Below are 21613 nucleotides of genomic sequence, written 5' to 3' on the forward strand. Positions count from 1 at the left end.
GAGCTGTCCGGGGAGGAGTCGATTCCGACTACGGTCATACCCCCGAATCAGATCCTGGCCGCTATTCGCACCAGCCTGACTTCTCCTCTGGGTGAGCAGATTTTGGCGGCTCAATCTGGTGCTCCCTCTGGGAGACCCAACGGCAGATGTTTTGTGCCTGAGGAGTTGCGCACTCGGTTGTTGCGAACCTACCATAACTCCAAGGCCGCGGGGCACCCTGGAAAGAATCAGCTGTCCTGGGCGGTTTCACGTCTGTTCTGGTGGCCTTCTCTACGTTCCGACATCGCCGCATATGTAGCGGCATGCTCCGTTTGTGCCCAGAGTAAGTCCCCTCGGCACCTTCTGTTGGGCCTTTTGCAACCCATAGCCACCGGGGAGCGTCCATGGTCACACCTGGGGATGGATTTCATTGTGGACCTCCCTGCATCCCGAGGCCATACGGTCATTCTCATGATTGTGGATCGGTTTTCCAAAATGTGCCACTGTGTTCCTCTCAAGAAGTTACCCTCTGCACAAGAGTTGGCCTCGATTTTTGCCAGGGAGGTCTTCCGGTTGCACGGTTTGCCCAAGGAGATTGTGTCGGATCGGGGGAGTCAGTTTGTGTCCAGGTTCTGGCGCGCCTTTTGCTCCCAGTTGGGGATTCATCTCTCTTTCTCCTCGGCCTACCACCCTCAGTCCAATGGGGCCGCAGAACGATCCAATCAGGCCTTGGAGCAATTCCTTCGTTGCTATGTCTCCGATCACCAAGACAATTGGGTTGACCTCCTGCCTTGGGCTGAGTTTGCCAGGAACACGGCGGTGAACTCTTCCTCTGGGACGTCTCCCTTCATGGCCAATTATGGGTTCCAACCTGCCGTGTTACCGGAGGTATTCTCTCCCCAGGATATTCCGGCTGTGGAGGATCACCTTTCCGTCCTACGTGCTTCTTGGGTACAGATCCAGAGGTCCCTTGAGGTCTCTGCGCAGCGCCAGAAACTCCAGGCTGATCGCAGACGAGCGCCCGCTCCTTCCTACCAGGTCGGAGACCGCGTATGGTTGTCCACCCGCAACCTCAACCTTCGAGTGCCCACTCCCAAGCTGGCGCCTCGCTTTGTTGGTCCCTTCCGAGTGCTTCGCAGGGTAAACCCGGTAGCCTATGCCCTTGCGCTTCCTCCTGGCATGCGGATCTCCAACGTGTTTCATGTCTCCCTGTTGAAGCCACTGGTGTGTAATCGTTTCACTTCCTCGATTCCTCGGCCTCGTCCGGTCCAAGTGGGCAATCGTGAGGAGTATGAGGTGAGCAATATCCTGGACTCACGCCTGGTCCGCGGCCGGGTGCAGTTTTTGGTCCATTGGCGTGGTTATGGTCCAGAGGAGCGTTCCTGGGTTCCCTCCGCAGATGTCCATGCTCCTGTCTTGCTCCGAGCCTTCCACGCACGCTTCCCTCAGAAACCGTTCCTTACTCCGCGGAGGAGGGGCCCTTGAGGGGGAGGTACTGTCATGGTCTTACCTCCTTGCTGTTCCCTTCGTTTGACATGTGCTGGCGGCCATCTTGGTTTCTGGGTTTTCTTGTAGCCTCCCACCCTGCGGCTCCTCCTTCCCACTGGGAGGAGCTGGATGCCTAGCTCATATATATAGGAGGTCTGTGGCTTCAGTTCCTTGCTTGGTCCTCCTGTGTTCACATGCTTCCAAGACTGCTGCTGCTTCTGGTTCCTGATCCTGGCCTCGTCTGACTACCCCGTTGGTTCCTGATTCCGGCTTCGTCTGACTACCCCGTTGGTTCCTGTTCCTGGCTTCGTCTGACTACCCTTCTGGTTCCTGACCTCTGTCTCCGCAAGACCCTGCTTCGGTTTAGCCATCCGTTCGGACTTTGCTACGGCTTGCTCTTCAATAAAACCTTCTTATTTTCCACTTATCTCTTGTTGTACGTCTGGTTCATGGTTCCATGACAGTTCTTCAAAGTAGCCACCTTTTGCTTTGATTACTGCTTTGCACACTCTTGGCATTCTCTTAATGAGCTTCAAGAGGTAGTCACCTGAAATGGTCTTACAACAGTCTTGAAGGAGTTCCCAGAGATGCTTAGCACTTGTTGCCCCTTTTGCCTTCACTCTGCGGTCCAGCTCACCCCAAACCATCTCGATTAGGTTCAGGTCCGGTGACTGTGGAGGCCAGGTCATCTGGCGCAGCACCCCATCACTATCCTTCATGGTTAAATAGCCCTTACACAGCCTAGAGGTATGTTTGGGGTCATTGTCCTGTTGAAAAATAAATGATGGTCCAACTAAACGCAAACTGGATAGAATAGCATGCCGCTGCAAGATGCTGTGGTAGCCATGCTGGTTCAGTATGCCTTCAATTTTGAATAAATCCCCAACAGTGTCACCAGCAAAGCACCCCTACACCATCACACCTCCTCCTCCATGCTTTACGGTGGGAACCAGGCATGTAGAGTCCATCCGTTCACCTTTTCTGCATTGCACAAAGACACGGTGGTTGGAACCAAAGATCTCAAATTTGGACTCATCAGACCAAAGCACAGATTTCCACTGGTCTAATGTCCATTCCTTGTGTTCTTTAGCCAAAACAAGTCTCTTCTGCTTGTTGCCTGTCCTTAGCAGTAGTTTCCTAGCAGATATTCTACCACGAAGGCCTGATTCACACAGTTGTTCTAGAGATGTGTCTGCTGCTAGAACTCTGTGTGGCATTGACCTGGTCTCTAATCTGAGCTGCTGTTAACCTGCTTATCCTCCGCAGCAGAGGTGACTCTTGGTCTTCCTTTCCTGGGGCGGTCCGCATGTGAGCCAGTTTCTTTGTAGCGCTTGATGTTTTTTGTGACTGCACTTGGGGACACTTTTAAAGTTTTCCCAATTTTTTTGGACTGACTGACCTTCATTTTTTAAAGTAATGATGGCCACTCGTTTTTCTTTACTTAGCTGCTTTTTTTCTTGCCATAATACAAATTCTAACAGTCTATTCAGTAGGACTATCAGCTGTGTATCCACCTGACTTCTCCACAACGCAACTGATGGTCCCAACCCCATTTATAAGGCAAGAAATCCCACTTATTAAACCTGACAGGGCACACCTGTGAAGTGAAAACCATTTCAGGTGACTACCTCTTGAAGCTCAACAAGAGAATGCCAAGAGTGTGCAAAGCAGTAATCAAAGCAAAAGGTAGCTACTTTGAAGAACCTAGAATATGACATATTTTCAGTTGTTTCGCACTTTTTTGTTATGTATATAATTCCACATGTGTTAATTCATAGTTTTGATGACTTCAGTGTGAATCTACAATTTTCATAGTCTTGAAAATAAAGAAAACTCTTTGAATGAGAAGGTGTGTCCAAACTTTTGGTCTGTACTGTGTGTGTGTGTGTGTGTGTATATATATATATATATATATATATATATATATAGTTAAACTGGTTACCCAATTAAATAACATTTTGGGCAGCAGCTGGGAATTAGATACTTTACTCTTTTCCTCACTACCATTCTGGTCCTACCCATCACTGTTTGCTTTCCTGGTATTTTAATTACAGACATAGTAAAGGGTCTTAGTGTATCTATATTTTTCTTTCAGTGTTGTTGTGGAATACGTGTTAGCCTTGGATTTAGCAATTGACCATGTAATATATGGTTTTATTGAGTCCACCATAGCAATAGCCTCTATTTTCTCAATTAATAATGGCCTCTTTCTCAATTAATAAGGTGTCTTTCACATGAACGATACGGATTATGTCCAGATCTGTTCAGGGAAAAAACGATGGTTCTGCACACAAGTGCACTCAGTTTTGTCTGCAATTGTGTTTAGTGGTTCGTTTTTTTTTTTTGTTTGTTTTTTTATGTGGATGTTTTTCATGTGGAAGTTTTAAAGCATTTTTCATGAACATGAAAAAAATAAATAAAATCAAGAATTACAAAAAACATTTCCTAGCTACAATCATTGAAAAAAGCTTAATAATTTCAAGTCCAGGTCTACCACTCTATAAGTACATTATCAGACATTGAACAGTCCCATCTATTTCCTGCTTTGATCATATCTTTTGCATCTGGCTTTTACTCCATGGCTAGTGCTTATTTTTACTGTAAATGGTCAGTAGATGTTTCCTATTTTGATTTTTTTTTTTGCAATGTGTTAATAGCCCTCATCAAATACATTGTATATTGTGACAGATTCAAAAATTGCTATCCAAGCAAACCATACTAGGTATTTTCCCTTATTTTTATCTACCTGATATAGTAGAACTGAAAAATGTATTCATCAATGACCTAGACAAAAAAAAAAAAAAGTAGTAGCTCTACATTGAGCATAGGGGATATTGTGCATCACACTGAGCATACAGAGCGGTATATATTACAAATAACTTATGGCTAGCGTATGTTATTAGGTTAACTAGTTTATGAATTTCCCCCTTGTGCATGTTTGAATCAGGGAATAAGAATGCATCAGGGACTGATCGTACAACTAGTGTTCAGTGCTGCAGAATATGTTAGAATTATATCATCAGTGGGGAATTAGGCTACTTTCACATTTGCGTTCGGGGGTCCGCTTGTGAGTTCCGTTTGAAGGCTCTCACAAACGGCCCCGAACGGATCCGTCCAGCCCTAATGCATTCTGAGTGGATGCGGATCCGCTCAGAATGCATCAGTCTGGCACCGTTTGTCCTCCGCTCAGCAGGCGGACACCTAAACGCTGCTTGCAGCGTTCGGGTGTCCGCCTGGCCGTGCGGAGGCAAACGGATCCGTCCAGACTTACAATGTAAGTCAATGGGGACGGATCCGTTTGAAGTTGACACAATATGGCTCAACTTTCAAACGGATCCGTCCCCCGTTGACTTTCAATGTAAAGTCAAAACGGATCCGTTTGCATTATCATGAACAAAAAAATAAATTAAATTTTTTTTTTTTTGTTCATGGTAATGCAAATCGATCCGTTCTGAACGGATCTAAGCGTTTGCATTATAGTTGCGGATCCGTCTGTGCAGATACCAGACGGATCCGCACCTAAACGCAGGTGTGAAAGTAGCCTTATAAAGAATGAAGAGGGTTTCCAACAACACATTTAAGGCACATTGATAGTATTGATGGAATTACAACTAATGCCTAGAAATAAAAGCTGTTGTGCCTGACATAACCCTATTCCCGACATGATCCTATGTAGAAACTAGAACATAGTTCCATACACTTGAATCAGACTGATCTAAAGTGATGTGAGACATCAGTGGAAATCCTATACAAAGTTGGTACCCTGGCACTCACCCTGTGTCTGTCGCAGTTCCAGCAGGCCCAGGTGCTTGTGTCCTGAGTGCATATTAGAGGTAATCTTCATTGACCCTCACCTCATTCTGCAGTATTAAAAGGGTTAACTCTCCTTTGGTTCTGTGTGCAGCTGCTTTTAATGTGTTAATTAGTGATGGACGAACATCGCCCAGGACGGTTCGCGAACGGGATCGCGTGAATCCTATCAAATGTTCGCGAACCGCAAGTTTGCGGCGGACCCCATTCACTTTAAATGGCAGGCAAACCTGAAAAAACTTCAGCTCATATTTGCAGCCACCAAATACTTACAAGAAGTGCACAAAGCATCCCACAACATTGACAGTGACATACCAGAGGGGGATCAATGGCAACAATTCCCACAAAAAATATGTATTTTAATCAGGGGACATTTTTATGCATCTTAAATTGAAACTCTCAAAAATGTGCCCTGCTGGAGCCTATAAAATTAATATTTTAGGCCACGGGAGTACAGGCCCCAAACATTAGGCATTCACCGGACACAAAACATCAAGTGATTATATGGCTGGAAGTATATTAGACGGTCATTAGATATCAATTTTACTGAAGGCCAGTGGATTACAGGCCCCAAAAATTCATTCAATGTACAGAAAAGAACAAGCTTTGTCTTCTTCTCATTGTCTGTCGCTAGTAGAGGCCTAAGCATGGCAGGCAGGTTCTTCCAGAAGTATCTTGCTGGATGAGCAGCCAATACCACACTTGTATCAATCTTGACAGGATTCAGCTCCAGGTGTAGAGCAATAGTTTTTTTTTTAATGCTTTCTCCATCGCAACACCCTCCACGTCGTTGAATAAACTGAAGACTGGCCGACTCGCTTCTAAGATTTTTTTTTAATGTTATTATTAAATTAATTAAACATTTTATTATGCAATTTGGTGTCTCCATGATCAATCTTCAGCGTGGGGGCCCCACATGGGTTCTACACACTTCCAAAATAAAGTGGGGCAAATAGATGACGAATGATCGAGACGCTCCATGATCTTCCCAGGAGCTGCTTTTGGGAGCCGCGGTTCATTTCTGAGACGTCTGTGTGGGAATCCGAAGACCATCTCCATCTCCGTGCACCACAGGATGTCCTCCTCCTACTGTGTTAGGAAAAATTTAATTTTTATTATAAAATGTATTAAATATTTTAGCATTGATTTTATTTAACCAAAACTTTATTAAAATTATAAGAAAGTATACTTAAATTTGCCAAAAATGGCCTAATAACTCAAGTATGAACATTTTATTATTACATTTATTAAATATAATAAGGATGTCCTCCTTTTCATTCCATGATATATTTTTTTTGATTTTTTTTTTATGCTTTCTCCATCGCAACACTAAGTCGTTGAATAAACAGAAGACTAGCCGATTCTTTCCTGTCTTACGCAACATTTAATTTTTATTATTAAATGTATTAAATATTTTAGCATTGATTTTATTTAACCAAAACTTGATTAAAATTATAAGAAAGTATACTTAAATTTGCCAAAACTGGCCTAATAACTCAAGTATGAACTCTGCCTTATAGGTTGATGTTAGTGTCAAGAAGAAGCGCACTCCTTTTACACACTTGTCAGCTGATTCCACATAGATGTCTACAGAACCTGTTCTATTACACGCTTATACAAGTAGGGCCCCCCTGACAGAGTGGAGAGGATTTCAGCAGTAAGTTTGTGTTGACGTCACTGATTATTTTGCCCTTTCTCTGATCCATCAGAACAATAACCAACAAAAAAACGGATCCTGTCTTTGGAGCATACGCCTTCTCCCGATCAGCATTTGCTCAGTATTGCTAATGCCAATAAAAACAGGAGTGGATCTAAAACAGAGATGACACGTGAATGGAATATTTGCATGACTTGTGTGTTTTGTACCCCCCCCTTCTTTTGTCTACCAAATCATAAGACAATTCTGATGGGACCATGCAAGCCTTACAGCTGCTACACAGACAGGATCTGTTGTGCATCTCATTTTTCCTTCCTTCTGACAGATCAGAAGAAAGGTCAAATAAATGATGATGTCAGCCAGGCCAAAAGGCAAAATAGTGGCCCAGTCATGAAGTGGGGAGTGTGTGAACAGCATGAGAAGTCCACAGAGTGTCTCTATGACAGAGTGGTAAAGTAGAAGCAGCACGAGGAGACCACACAGTGGCCTAATGACAAAGTCTGGAGGTAGCGGAAGCATCAGGAGGCCACAGAGTGGCACAATGACAGTGTGGAGGTGGCAGCAGTATGAGGAGGCCACCGAGTGGCACAATCACAGAGTATGTAGTTGGCAGCAGTGGCCAGGTTACATAGTGTGGAGATGGCAGCATCAAAAGGCCAGAGTGGCACTGTGACATAGTGTGGACATGGCAGTACCAGGAGGCCACAGAGTGGCAAGGTGACATAGTGTGGACATGGCAGAATCAGTAGGCCACAGAGTGGCAAGGTGACATAGTGTGGAGGTGGGTGGCAATACTAGTACTCGCTGAAGATGGTGGATGAAAGAAGGAGCACTTGGCATGAGACGTTTGGCATCAGGCGGGAAACAGCATCAGAATAGTAGCTGAGGCAGGTAGCCAGAAAAAAACGGTCTCTTTTGTTAAAATGTTGGTGTAGCACCATGGATGATCTAGTCTGATGCATCAGGCATTGGTGTGTTGAAATCCTGGCTGATCCACGCCTGATTTATCTTGATGCAGTGTCCAACTATGTGCTATTTGTGGGTACTTTAAACTCTTGCTACTAATGTGATTTGTTACCACAAAGCGTGAGGAAATTCACATTTGTTCAGAATCAAATGTTTCCTGAAATTACACTTCGTCAGCTTCGATTCGCTCATGTCTAGTCACAACAGTTGCAATTAGTTGTTCCAATAGTGTTTGTCCCTCTGTATAGCTACGGTATCTCAGCAGAATCACACACAAATGCTGCACAATACAAATGCACTAGATATAAATTATATTATTAGTATATCACACCCCTGCCTCAATCATTTTTTTTTTTTTGGGGGGGGGGGGGGGCAACTGGTATATCACACCAGTAGAAATTATTGGTTCCAATATTTTTTTTTCTCTGTGTAGATGCGGTTACGCAGCAAAACCACAGACAAATGCTACACTACCCAACTGCACTATATAGAACGTATATTATTGGTATATCACATCCCTGCTTCAATCATTTTTTGGGGGGGGGGGGGGCAACTGGTAAATCACACCAGTAGAAATTATTTGTTCAAATAGTGTTTTAAACTCTGTGTAGATGTGGTAACGCAGCAAAACCACAAACAAATGCTGCACTACCTAAATGCACTATACAGAAAGTATATTATTGGTATATAACAGCCCTGCTTCAATAAAAAAATTTAGGGGGGCAACTGGTAAATCACACCAGTAGAAATTATTGGCTCCAATAGCGTGTGTCACTTTGTGTAGATGCAGTAATGCAGCAAAATTGCAAACAAATGCTGCACTACCTAAATGCACTACGGTATATAGAAAGTATATTATTGGTATACAAACCGGATTCCCAAAAAGTTGGGACACTAAACAAATTGTGAATAAAAACTGAATGCAATGATGTAAAGATGGCAAATGTCAATATTTTATTTGTAATAGAACGCAGATGACAGATCAGACGTTTAATCCGAGTAAATGTATCATTTTAAAGGAAAAATACGTTGATTCAAATTTTCACGGTGTCAACAAATCCCCAAAAAGTTGGGACAAGTAGCAATAAGAGGCTGGAAAAAGTAAATTTGAGCATAACGAAGAGCTGGAAGACCAATTAACACTAATTAGGTCAATTGGCAACATGATTGGGTATAAAAAGAGCTTCTCAGAGTGGCAGTGTCTCTCAGAAGCCAAGATGGGTAGAGGATCACCAATTCCCACAATGTTCCGCAGAAAGATAGTGGAGCAATATCAGAAAGGTGTTACCCAGTGAAAAATTGCAAAGACTTTGCATCTATCATCATCAACTGTGCATAACATCATCCGAAGATTCAGAGAATCTGGAACAATCTCTGTGCGTAAGGGTCAAGGCCGTAAAACCATACTGGATGCCCGTGATCTCCGGGCCCTTAAACGACACTGCACCACAAACAGGAATGCTACTGTAAAGGAAATCACAGAATGGGCTCAGGAATACTTCCAGAAACCATTGTCAGTGAACACAATCCACCGTGCCATCCACCGTTGCCAGCTGAAACTCTACAGTGCAAAGAAGAAGCCATTTCTAAGCAAGATCCACAAGCTCAGGCGTTTTCACTGGGTCAGGGATCATTTAAAATAAAGTGTGGCAAAATGGAAGACTGTTCTGTGGTCAGACGAGTCACGATTCAAAGTTCTTTTTGGAAATCTGGGACGCCATGTCATCCGGACCAAAGAGGACAAGTTGTTATCAATGCTCAGTTCAGAAGCCTGCATCTCTGATGGTATGGGGTTGCATGAGTGCGTGTGGCATGGGCAGCTTGCATGTCTGGAAAGACACCATCAATGCAGAAAAATATATTCAGGTTCTAGAACAACATATGCTCCCATCCAGACGTCATCTCTTTCAGGGAAGACCCTGCATTTTTCAACAAGATAATGCCAGACCACATTCTGCATCAATCACAACATCATGGCTGCGTAGGAGAAGGATCCGGGTACTGAAATGGCCAGTCTGCAGTCCAGATCTTTCACCTATAGAGAACATTTGGCGCATCATAAAGAGGAAGGTGCAACAAAGAAGGCCCAAGACGATTGAACAGTTAGAGGCCTGTATTAGACAAGAATGGGAGAGCATTCCTATTTCTAAACTTGAGAAACTGGTCTCCTCGGTCCCCAGACGTCTGTTGAGTATTGTAAGAAGAAGGGGAGATGCCACACAGTGGTGAAAATGGCCTTGTCCCAACTTTTTGGGGATTTGTTGACACCATGAAATTCTGATTCAACATATTTTTCCCTTAAAATGGTACATTTTCTCAGTTTAAACTTTTGTTCCGTGATTTATGTTCTATTCTAAATAAAATATTAGAAGTTGGCACCTCCACATCGTTGCATTCAGTTTTATTCACAATTTGTATAGTGTCCCAACTTTTTGGGAATCCGGTTTGTATAACACCCCTGCTTCAATCAATTTTTTTGGGGGGCAACTGGTAAATCACACCAGTAGAAATTATTTGTTCCAATAGTGTTTGTCACTCTGTGTAGATGTGGTAATGCAGCAAAACCACTGAAAAATGCTGCACTACCTAAATGCACTTTATAGAAGTGTATTATTGGTATATCACACCCCTGCTTCAATCAGTTTTTTTGGGGGGGCAACTGGTAAATCACACCAGTAGAAATTATTTGTTCCAATAGTGTTTGGCACTCTGTGTGGCTGCAGTATCGCAGCAGAACCGCACACAACTGCTGCACAATACAATTGCACTTTAATATACTTTCTATGTTAGAAATGATATTATAAGTATATTACACCCCTCAGTATGTCACACCTATTGACAGTGGTGTATCTTGGTTTTGTGCTGCCCTAGGCGAGACTAAACTCGGGCACCCCCCTAATATAAATTTGACCCACCCCTTCCTGTCAAGGCCAAACCCCTTTCTCTCTAAACCCCACCCCTTCCTATGTGCCATCCACCGATCCCCCCTAAAGAGTGCCATCCACAGATCCCCCTCCCCTAAATAGTGCCATCCACGGATTCCCCTCCCCTAAATAGTGCCATCCACAGATCCCTCTCCCCTAAACGGTGCCATCCACGGATCCCCCTCCCCTAAACAGTGCCATCCATGGATCCCCCTCCCCTAAATAGTGCCATCAACAGATCCCCCCCCCTAAATAGTGCCATCCACAGATCTCCCCCCTAAATAGTGCCATCCACAGATCCCCCCTAAATAGTGCCATCCACAGATCTCCCCCCTAAATAGTGCCATCCACAGATCCCCCTTCCCTAAATAGTGCTAGCCACACATCTCTCCCCTAAATAGTGCCATCCACAGATCCCCCTTCCCTAAATAGTGCCATCCACAGATCCCCCTCCCCTAAATAGTGCCATCCACAGATCCCCCCCCTCCCCTAAACGGTGCCATCCACAGATCCCCCCCTCCCCTAAACGGTGCCATCCACAGATCCCCCCTCCCCTAAACGGTGCTATCCACAGATCCCCCCTCCCCTAAACGGTGCCATCCACAGATCCCCCCCTCCCCTAAACTGTGCCATCCACAGATTCCCCCTCCTCCCCTAAACGGTGCCATCCACAGATTCCCCCCCTCCCCTAAATGGTGCCATACACAGATTCCCCCCCTCCCCTAAACGGTGCCATCCACAGATTCCCCCCCCCCCCCCTCCCCTAAACGGTCCCATCCACAGATTCTTCCCCCCTCCGACGCTCACAGGAGAACATTTAAAAACAAATCAGTAACCTTAACTTTATTGGGCAGCGCTCACTCACAGACGTCATGCGCCTGCTCCTCCCACTAGGTGGCGCAGGCGCGTGACGTCAGTGAGTGAGCGCCGCCAGCACTGCCTGCTGTTACCGGAGCTGAAAGACAGAGTAAGGTATACAGTAAAGACATCACCAATGAATAAAGTTAAGGTTACTGATTCGTTTTTAAATGTTTTCCTGTGAGCGGCGAAGCCCTGTATTTTCTAACCCCCAGGCAAGCGTCCCTGTCACCATGGGAACGCCAGGGGGTTAGAATATACCATTGGATTTGTGTTTTCACGCACTCACTGAGAGCGTGAAAAACTCAGATCCGATGGTATATTCTAACGCCTGGGGGTTAGAATATACCATCCGATCTTCTGAGTATACCGGAGGCAGATAAGACTGATGGGACAAGGGGCAAACAAGGCATTTTGCCGCCCCATTGGCAAGTGCCGCCCTAGGCAAATGCCTTGTTTGCCTCGTGATAGATACGCCACTGCCTATTAATAGCACACCTATATCAGTCCTTAAAAGGACTTTTGTGGCCCTATTAGCTAGTGATTTGTGTCCCTAACAGTCTGTCCCTGCTCCACACAGCAACCTCTCCCTACACTGGCAAAAGACTGAATATAAAATGGCGCCCAGATTAAGTTTATTTAAAAGGTAGGGGGTATGTCCATGTGCTGAAATGTCTCAATTGGCTGTCCTGTACCACCTTATGGATGTGTCATGGGTCAAAGTTCTTCACAATGTAAAAGAATATGGCGGGCGCAAATATCGCAATATATAACAAGCAAAGTTCGCCTCAAAATGACCACCGGGTGAACCGCAAGGCCATCTTTAGTGTTAATCAGCTCTTTTTTCACCTGTTGCTAAACAGAACTACTTCACTACTCTTGTATGATATCTTTACGACAACCCCAAACTATTTTTTAATACTTTTAACTCTCTACTCTGTCTCCCGGTACCCCTCCCACACACCTCATCTCCGCTGAAGTCTTTGCCTCATATTTCAAATATAAAATTGACAAAATCCAAGAAAGCTTGAACCAAAGTTCACCACCTTAATGTCCAAATCAAACCTTACCATGTGTGCCCTTGACCCAATGCCATCTCACCTCATCCCTAACCTTACTACTGTATTTTTCCCTGGCCTATTCCACCTTTTCAGCCTAACCACTGGAGTTTTCCCTTCCTAATTTAAACATGCTACTGTCACACGCATCATCAAGAAGCTTTCCCTAGATTCATCCTCTCTATCTGGCTATCACCTCATCTCACTACTCCTATTTAGATCAAAATTCCTAGAGCAACATGTGCATATCAAACAATCCTCCCACCATGCATTCCATTCACTTTTTTATCCACTACAATCCAGCTTCCAACCCCATCACTCCCCTGAAACAGTCCTAACCAAAGTCATCAATCTGCTAGCTGCCATAGCAAAACATCATTACTCTGTTCTTCTCCTTCTTGACCTGGCCACGGCATTTGATACTGTTGATCACTTTCTTCTACCTTATCATCCCTTGGAATCAAAGATCTGGCCCTCTCCTGGATCTACTCAACCCTCACATGACTTCCTTCTTTGTTCTCTTCTCATCTGTTCCTCACACATACAGATGTAGCAGGGTTAGCACTCCAGCTCTTAACTCAAATTTCTTAACTCATCGCGTTATCTTGAGACAAAAGCCATTGAAAAGCAATTGAAGGTGTTTGCTTAGATTAGATAACACAACTCAGAAATCTCAGAAAACAGGAGTGTTAACTCTACTCCATCCGTACATCTACAAGTTTTCTAATGTGTATCTCCCCTACTGTGGAACTCTCTAGCACATCAGACTATCCCCCAAAATCCAAACCTTCAAAAGCAACCTGTAAAATCACCTATTCAGGAAAGCCAGCGACCTGCAATAAGTAGGCTACCACCCACAGCCAGATGAGCCAGATTTTACCCTCCCCTACTTTGTCTTTCCCTTTTCCCTTGTACATTGTAAGCTCTTGCAGTCAGAGTCATCTCCCCCTCTTTCCCAGTCTGTTAATAGTTTAATGCCTATTGAATTTGTGTTTTTATGTTATGTATGTTTAACCCCTCTTAAAAGTATAGCACTAGGGAATTACTGGTGCTTTTGTATAAATAATAATGTTGTGCGATGTGTTGTCTCACTCACTGCCTGGGTTTATTCACTTGCTAGATCCTGCAAAGGAGCTATAATCTGTTTTCTCACCCATGTATTGACTTTTGCTTGATTCCCAGATTCTGACCCTCTGCCGTCTGACCTGATCAATGCCTGATCACCGTACTAACCCTGAGCTGCCCTCCCTGACCTTCAGACTTGTTTCACAGATTTGCACAAACTCTGCCTGCTCTGATAGCAGCCTGTTACTAACTACAAGGTTTGTGTGATCCCTTGGTTCCCCACACAAATGTCTCTGCCCCACGTGGTGCTGTGAAACTACTCCAGGAGGTAGTGGAATGGTGGTTCCCCTGCAGCAAATTCCAGATTCCTGTATATAGATTAAACAGTGAATACCTGGGGACAATATAACACCATTAGATTTAGTCCAAAGCAATTGATTGACACAGTGGTTCAACACCCACTGACCATTACAACGGACATCAGTGAACACACCAATTTTGATGCACTGAGCTTCTTACAAATATCATCATCCACATGATGAAAAAGAAGATGTCATTCATCAGACTGGGCCACAATCTTCAATTGCTCTAATGTCCAGTTCTTATACTCACATGCCTATTGTAGGAGATGGACAGTGGTCAGCATCATTACTTTGATGAGTCTGATGCTACGCAGCCTTATATGCAGCAACCTGTGATGCACCGTGTCTTTTGCCACTTCTTTATTATAGCCAACAGTAGCTTTTCCAGCATTTGTGCTACATTAGCTATTCCGTGGAATGACACCAGAGAGGCTACTCTTCACACCCCACATGCATAACAAGCCTTGGTCATCCATGGCCCTGTTGCTAGTTCACCAGTTGATCTTCCTTGTACCTTAACTATTGCATACTGCATACTACCATAAGATCTAATAGTCATCTAGCCACCACGATTCTGCCTCAGAATCGAGATTGTTATGCTTGCACTTTTTCCTGCTTCCAAGATATCTTCATAAATTGCCTGTCCACTTGTTGCCTAATATGTCCCACACCTGACGAGCGCTAGTGTAACGATAATTTTATTTACCTTAATGGCTGATCAGTGCTTATTTGTTCTGGTAGCTCTCCTTTAGGCCGAATGCACACGGCCGTGTGCATTCGGCCATAACGAGACATTTTAAGTAGGGTTTCAAAACACTTGTGTTGGGCAATAAATGTGGCTAAACTGTGTATTTTAGAAGCCTTTTGTAGTGTCCATAACAAATGCCTGAGAGATAAAATCTTTCCTTTAGGTATCTTAGGCCTCTTTCACACTTGCGTTGTCCGGATCTGGCGTGTACTCCACTTGCCGGAATTACACGCCGGATCCGGAAAAACGCAAGTGTACTGAAAGCATTTGAAGATGGATCCGTCTTCAAAATGCTTTCAGTGTTACTATGGCAGCCAGGACGCTATTAAAGTCCTGGTTGCCATAGTAGTAGTGGGGAGCGGGGGAGCGGTATACTTACAGTCCGTGCAGCTCCCGAGGCTCTCCAGAATGACGTCAGAGCGCCCCATGCGCATGGATGACGTGCCATGCGATCACGTCATCCATGCGCATGGGGCGCCCTGACGTCACTCTGGAGCGCCCCGGGAGCCGCACGGACGGTAAGTATGCTGCTCCCCCGCTCCCCGCTACACTTTACCATGGCTGCCAGGACTTTAGCGTCCCGGCAGCCATGGTAACCATTCAGAAAAAGCTAAACGTCGTATCCGGCAATGCGCCAAAACGACGTTTAGCTTAAGGCCGGATCCGGATCAATGCCTTTCAATGGGCATTAATTCCGGATCCGGCCTTGCGGCAAGTCTTCATGATTTTTGGCTGGAGCAAAAAGCGCAGCATGCTGCGGTATTTTCTCCGGCCAAAAAACGTTCCGTTCCGGAACTGAAGACATCCTGATGCATCCTGAACGGATTTCACTCCATTCAGAATGCATTAGGATAAAACTGATCAGGATTCTTCCGGCATAGAGCCCCGACGACGGAACTCTATGCCAGAAGAAAAGAACGCAGGTGTGAAAGAGCCCTTAGTTATTTTACAGACTTTATCATACAATATGTGTTCATTTCCAAGTCAAGGTTATGATTATTACCTTCAGCTGATTTAATGTCATCAAGATGTGAAATTTCTCAATTTAAAAATGTAGCACACTTTATGACATTCAACAAGCTGCGTAAGCAAATTCTATAAATGTATTCTGAAAATGTAAATTGCCTGGTCCACACTAGCGGAATCAAATAAATATATGACAATTTAACACCAATGAAGTGTGCAATGTACCTATTATTCAAATTAAGGGTTCATTTAAAAGAAGAATTTTTATTCTTTAAATTTCACATATGAAAAATCATAACTTTATTTTTTGCATCTTTGACAAATTGAACATATCAGCTTTATGCTCTGTGTTTATGCGGCAAACATTATTCTAGTCAATCTTGTTGCCTTGTAAGAAAACACTGTAGAATGCACAGATGTATTAAAAAAAAAAAAAAAGAATCCAATAATTCCCCCATAATGGGAAAAGAAATGTAAAATAGGCTTCAATTTGATCAACTTGAACTGCTTTAATTGCATCTGAAGCTCATTTATTGCAGCAAGAATGTTTGTTTACTTCAGGTATCATTTGCAAAGTTGTTAAAACTCTGATTAAGCTTGGAAGAGCTAGCTGTTTCTCCTATGAAAATGCAGATAAAGATGTAGCTACTGTTGAAGAAAGCACTGCCATCGGGATAAAATCCCTTGCCAGTTTATCTAAGTCTTATGTCACCTCTGGCACATGCTCTGCTGAACACAATACAGAAGACGAGTCCCTTGTTGCTGGTGCATTTCACATTCTCCCTGTTATAAGACAGACTAAAAGCACCATAACACAAACAGATAAAAAATTTTTATATATATATATATATATATATATATATATATATACAGATGAAAAACGGACAGCACTCCAAATAAAAGTAGTGGTGTTTATTCACCCATGTGGATGGCAACGGGTTGCCATCCACATGGGTGAATAAACACCACTACTTTTATTTGGAGTGCTGTCTGTTTTTCATCTGTATTGTATGGGGTAAGCAGCTACATCCCTGGACATAGCACCCACATTGTTTCTTCCAGTGCCGCCATTTATTTCCTTATATATATATATAGTAAATTCAGTAATAGTTTAAAATTATTATAATGTTGAAGTTTGTCGTGCATTTAGAAATGGCTATTATAGAGATCTGTCTAATTTGTTTGACAATAGCGTGCAGAAGGGATTTGAATGCCCCTTATAAGTAATAATATTGCCATTTAAGCACCTTGATTTTCTTGGATAAACCAATTAGGATTATAAACTGCACTTGATGGACCTGTGCCTTTTAAAATCTCATATACGTATTATTTGGTCAGACTCAAATTGGAACAGCCAAGATTGGAACTAGCTCTGATCCTGGTTGTTTAACCCCTTAGAAACCACAGTAAATAGTGACTGCAATCTTTCGGGAACCAATGCTTGCTATGACAAATGGATGTGTAACAAAAGTCTGCAAAGAATGGAACCCTAATAAGCCCTGTAATATTAAAAGGGATGTGTTATTTATCCTGCCTGATGAAAAAAATGCCAGAATTGTTGTTTTTGTTCATCACATCTCTCTTAAAATGAAAGAAAAAGTGATCAACAAATACTGTTTCCTAAAATGGTACTAATAGAAAGTACAATGCATCCCATAAATAAACAAACATTCATACAGTTCTGTTGAATAAAAAATAATAAAAATAGCTCTCAAAATGTGACAACAATAATTTTTTTTAAAAATAAAAGTGATTTTTTTTGTGTCAAAGTAGTAAATTATAACAAAGCTGACCCAGATAGATAATGTTGAAGTGGCAGCAGCATGAGGAAGCCACAGAGTGGCCCAGTGACATAGTGTTGAGTTAGCAGCAGCATGAGGAGGCCACAGACTGGCAAGGTGACATAGTGTGGAGGCGGCAGCAGCAGCATGAGGAGGCCACAGAGTGGCCCAGTGACATAGTGTTAAGTTAGCAGCAACATAAGGAGACCACAGAGTGGCAAAGTGACATAGTGTGGAGGTGGCATCAGCTTGAGGAGGCCACAGAGTGGCATAATGACAGGGTGTGGAGGTGGCAGCAACATGACAAGACCACAGAGTGGCACAATCACAGAGTGAACGCAAGCGCAAATACCCAGCCACCCACCCACAGGCCATAGCACTAAATGCGCAACTTTCCAAAATACTAGCCCTGGATATGTTGCCATTTAGGCTTGTGGACACTGAGGCCTTCCTCAGCCTGATGTTGGCGGACATCCCTTGTTACACAGTCCCCAGCCGCCACTATTTTTCACGGTGTGCCGTGCCAAGCTTACACCAGCGTGTATCCCGTAAATTCACCCGTGCCCTGACCAACGCAGTTACTGGGACGGTCCACTTAACCACAGACACATGGACAAGTGCTTTCGGCCAGGGATGCTACATTTCCCTGACGGCACACTGGGTGAACGTTGTGGAGGCCGGGAGTGAGTCATTCCTTGGGATGGCACAAGTGCTACCGACACCAAGGATTGCAGGCCCTAATTCCATCAGGGTTTCCGCCACCACTTACGTTAGTGGCTCCAACCCCCACTTCTCCTACTCCACCTCCTCCACTTCCACCTCAGAATTACCCTCTTGCAGCATCAGTCAGCCATCAGTCGGTAGCTGGTAGCAGTGTAGCATTGCAGTGGGGAAGCATCAACAGGCCATGCTTAAGCTGATCTGCTTGGGTGACAAACAGAAAACCGCTTCAGAGCTGTGGCAGGGGATAAGAGACCAGACTGAGCTCTGGCTCACGCCGCTCAACCTACAACCAGGCATGGTTGTGTCTGATAATGGCAGTAACTTGGTGGCAGCTTTGGAGCTCGGCAAGCTCACACACATCACATGTCTAGCCCACGTCTTCAACTTAGTGGTTCAGCGGTTTCTCAAAACCTACCCCAATTTGCCTGAGCTACTGGTGAAGGTGTGCTGTGTGTGTGCCCATTTCCGCAAGTCATCGACAGCTTCCGCCGGTCTGTCAACACTGCAGCAGCGCTTACAATTTCCAGCTCACCGACTGTTGTGCGAAGTGAGCACGTGCTGGAACTCGACGTTTCACATGTTGGCCACTCTTTGTGAGCAGCAGAGGGCAGTAATGGATTACCAGCTGCAACCTGGTCGAGCCTTTCCAGTCAGCTTCCGCTATTGACAAGCAAGGAGTGGGCATGGATGTCTGACCTCTGTGAGGTTGTAAGAAACTTTGAGGAATCAACACAGATAGTGAGCAGCAATAATGCTATTATCAGCGTCACCATCCCCCTTCTGTGTCTGCTCAAACGCTCGCTGCTCACAATTATGCCAACGCTTTGCATGTGGAAGAGGTGGAAATGGGGGAAGACATTACACAGGGTGATAGCCAGAACAACCTTAGTTCGTCTTCTCAGCGCAAATTGGATGATGATGAGGAGGAGCAGGAGACGGTTGCCTCCGCTACAGAGGGTAATACCCATGAAAGTTTAATTCCATCTGTTCAGCATGGATGGGCAGAAGAGGAGAAAGAGGATGAGGAGATTGAGTATCATCCTCCTGATGACGACAGCAATGTCTTGCCTGTTGGGACTCTGGCACACATGGCTGACTTTATGTTAGGCTGCCTTTCCGGTGACCCTTGCGTTTTACGCATTTTGGAAAACACTGATTACTGGTTGTTCACCCTTCTCGACCCCCACTACAAAGAGAAATTCAAATATCTCATTCCTGTGGTGGAGAGGATGAGCAAAATGGTGCAATACTAGAAGGTCCTTGTGAAAAAATTGCTAAAAAAAATTCCAGCTGACAACGCTGGCGGCAGAGTACATAGTTTCTTGGCCAACCGAGGAGAGGAGACAAGGAAAACACACAGCATTTCCAACAGAGGCAGGGCAACACTCTCCAAAGCCTGGGACAGTTTCATGACACCCCGCCAGCACTCTCACCCTGATGCGCAGCCTAGTGTCACAAGGAGGGAAACATTTTGGAAGATGGTGAAGGAGTATGTAGCAGACCGTGTCAACGTCCTAAATGATCCATCTGTGCCTTACAACTACTGGATGTCCAAGCTGGACAGGTGGCACAAACTGGCACTCTACGCCTTGGAGGTGCTGGCCTGCCCTTCTGCCAGCGTTTTGTGAGAGCATGTATTTAGTGCTGCTGGGGGCATAATAACTGATAAGCGCATCCGCCTGTTAACTGAAAATGCTGACAGGTTGACTCTTATAAAAATGATCAAGGCCTGGATTACCCTTATTTCTCTACTCCACTAGTGAAAAGTGGTTGAACATAAAGGCACTTTAAATGTGTTTTTTTATAATGTACTGAATACACTGTATTCCCATGCTTCCCTTTCACCACAAAAAAGGATATTTGGTTCAATCTTTCTTTTTTCATCCTCCTCCTTCTCTTCCATGATATCAACATGCTTATTAGTCTGCCCTCGCTCCTAATGTTGTAGAGGGTTAGCTCACCTGCAGGCACTCGCACATAATTTTTTGAAGGGGCAGCTCACCAGCAGGCCCTCAAACATAATGTTTTACAGGGTCAGCTCACCAGCAGGCCCTCGCCTACAATCTTTTAGAGGGTCAGCTCACCTGCAGGCCCTCACATATACTGTTTTTGAGGGTCATCTCACCAGCAGGCCCTCAACCATAATGTTTCACAGGGTCAGCTTATCAGCAGGCACTCACCCATAATTTTTTCGATGCTCAGATCAGCAGCAGGCACTAGCCCCTAATGTTTTAGAGAGTCAACTCTGCAGCAGACCCTCACCCCTAATGTTTTAGATGGTCAGCTCAGCAGCAGGCCCTCGCCCGTAATGTTTTAGAGGGTCACCAGCAGGCCCTTGCTCCTAATGTTTTGAGGGTCACCAGCAGGCCAGCAATCATAATTTTTCAATTGTGTATGATGCCCTCCTTTATGTGTAATAAAGGGTGTATTGGAGTGCCGGTTCCTTGTAATTTGGGGAATCCCTTTCACTTAGCGCATAGGCTTCATGAGTATAGATGTCCTACTACCTGAACAATTGTACCACAAAGTGAATGAGGCCCTCCTTTATGTGGTATACAGGTTGTATCGGAGTGCCTCTTCCTTGTAATTTTTGGCAGCACTTGCACTTTATATACAATAAATATACAGGAAAGAATATTTCATGACATTTTTCCCTCTAAAATCTATTTTATTTTTGGTTTTGTGCAGATTATTGTCAGTCTGTAAAAGTGGCGTACTACTCGGACAACATCGTTCCCAGCAGTGACCTGGGAGTCCAAGATGCATCCAGACATTCTCGCCATGCTGTTCCCAAACCATTTTAGTGATGTTTCCATCAATTTCTGACCTTTTCCTATGAACCAAACACCCTCCCCTCTTCAGAGCAGGGGGTGCCTGGTTTAATGCTCGGGTTCTCCCATTGACTTTCATTGTGCTTGGGTGCTTGGTAGAGCACCCGAGTATCTTGAGGTGTACGACCCAAGCACCCAGACATCCAAGCACTTTGGTGCTCGATCAACACTACTAAATAATACTCAAGACTTTGGTCACATATTGCCAGCCAACAGTGACTAATATCAGAGCAAATATACAGAGCAAATATGTGCACTTCACACAGCTTTAAATAAAAATCATTCATGTGCCTTGCATATGGAATGCAAGGTCAATTTATTTATCCATTTCATGCCCTTCATATATGACAGTTTCTTCATTTCACATTGCTGTAGAATAATGTGAAAAAGAAGACAA

The sequence above is a fragment of the Bufo gargarizans genome, chromosome 1 (assembly GCF_014858855.1).
Source record: "Bufo gargarizans isolate SCDJY-AF-19 chromosome 1, ASM1485885v1, whole genome shotgun sequence".
NCBI lineage: Eukaryota > Metazoa > Chordata > Amphibia > Anura > Bufonidae > Bufo > Bufo gargarizans.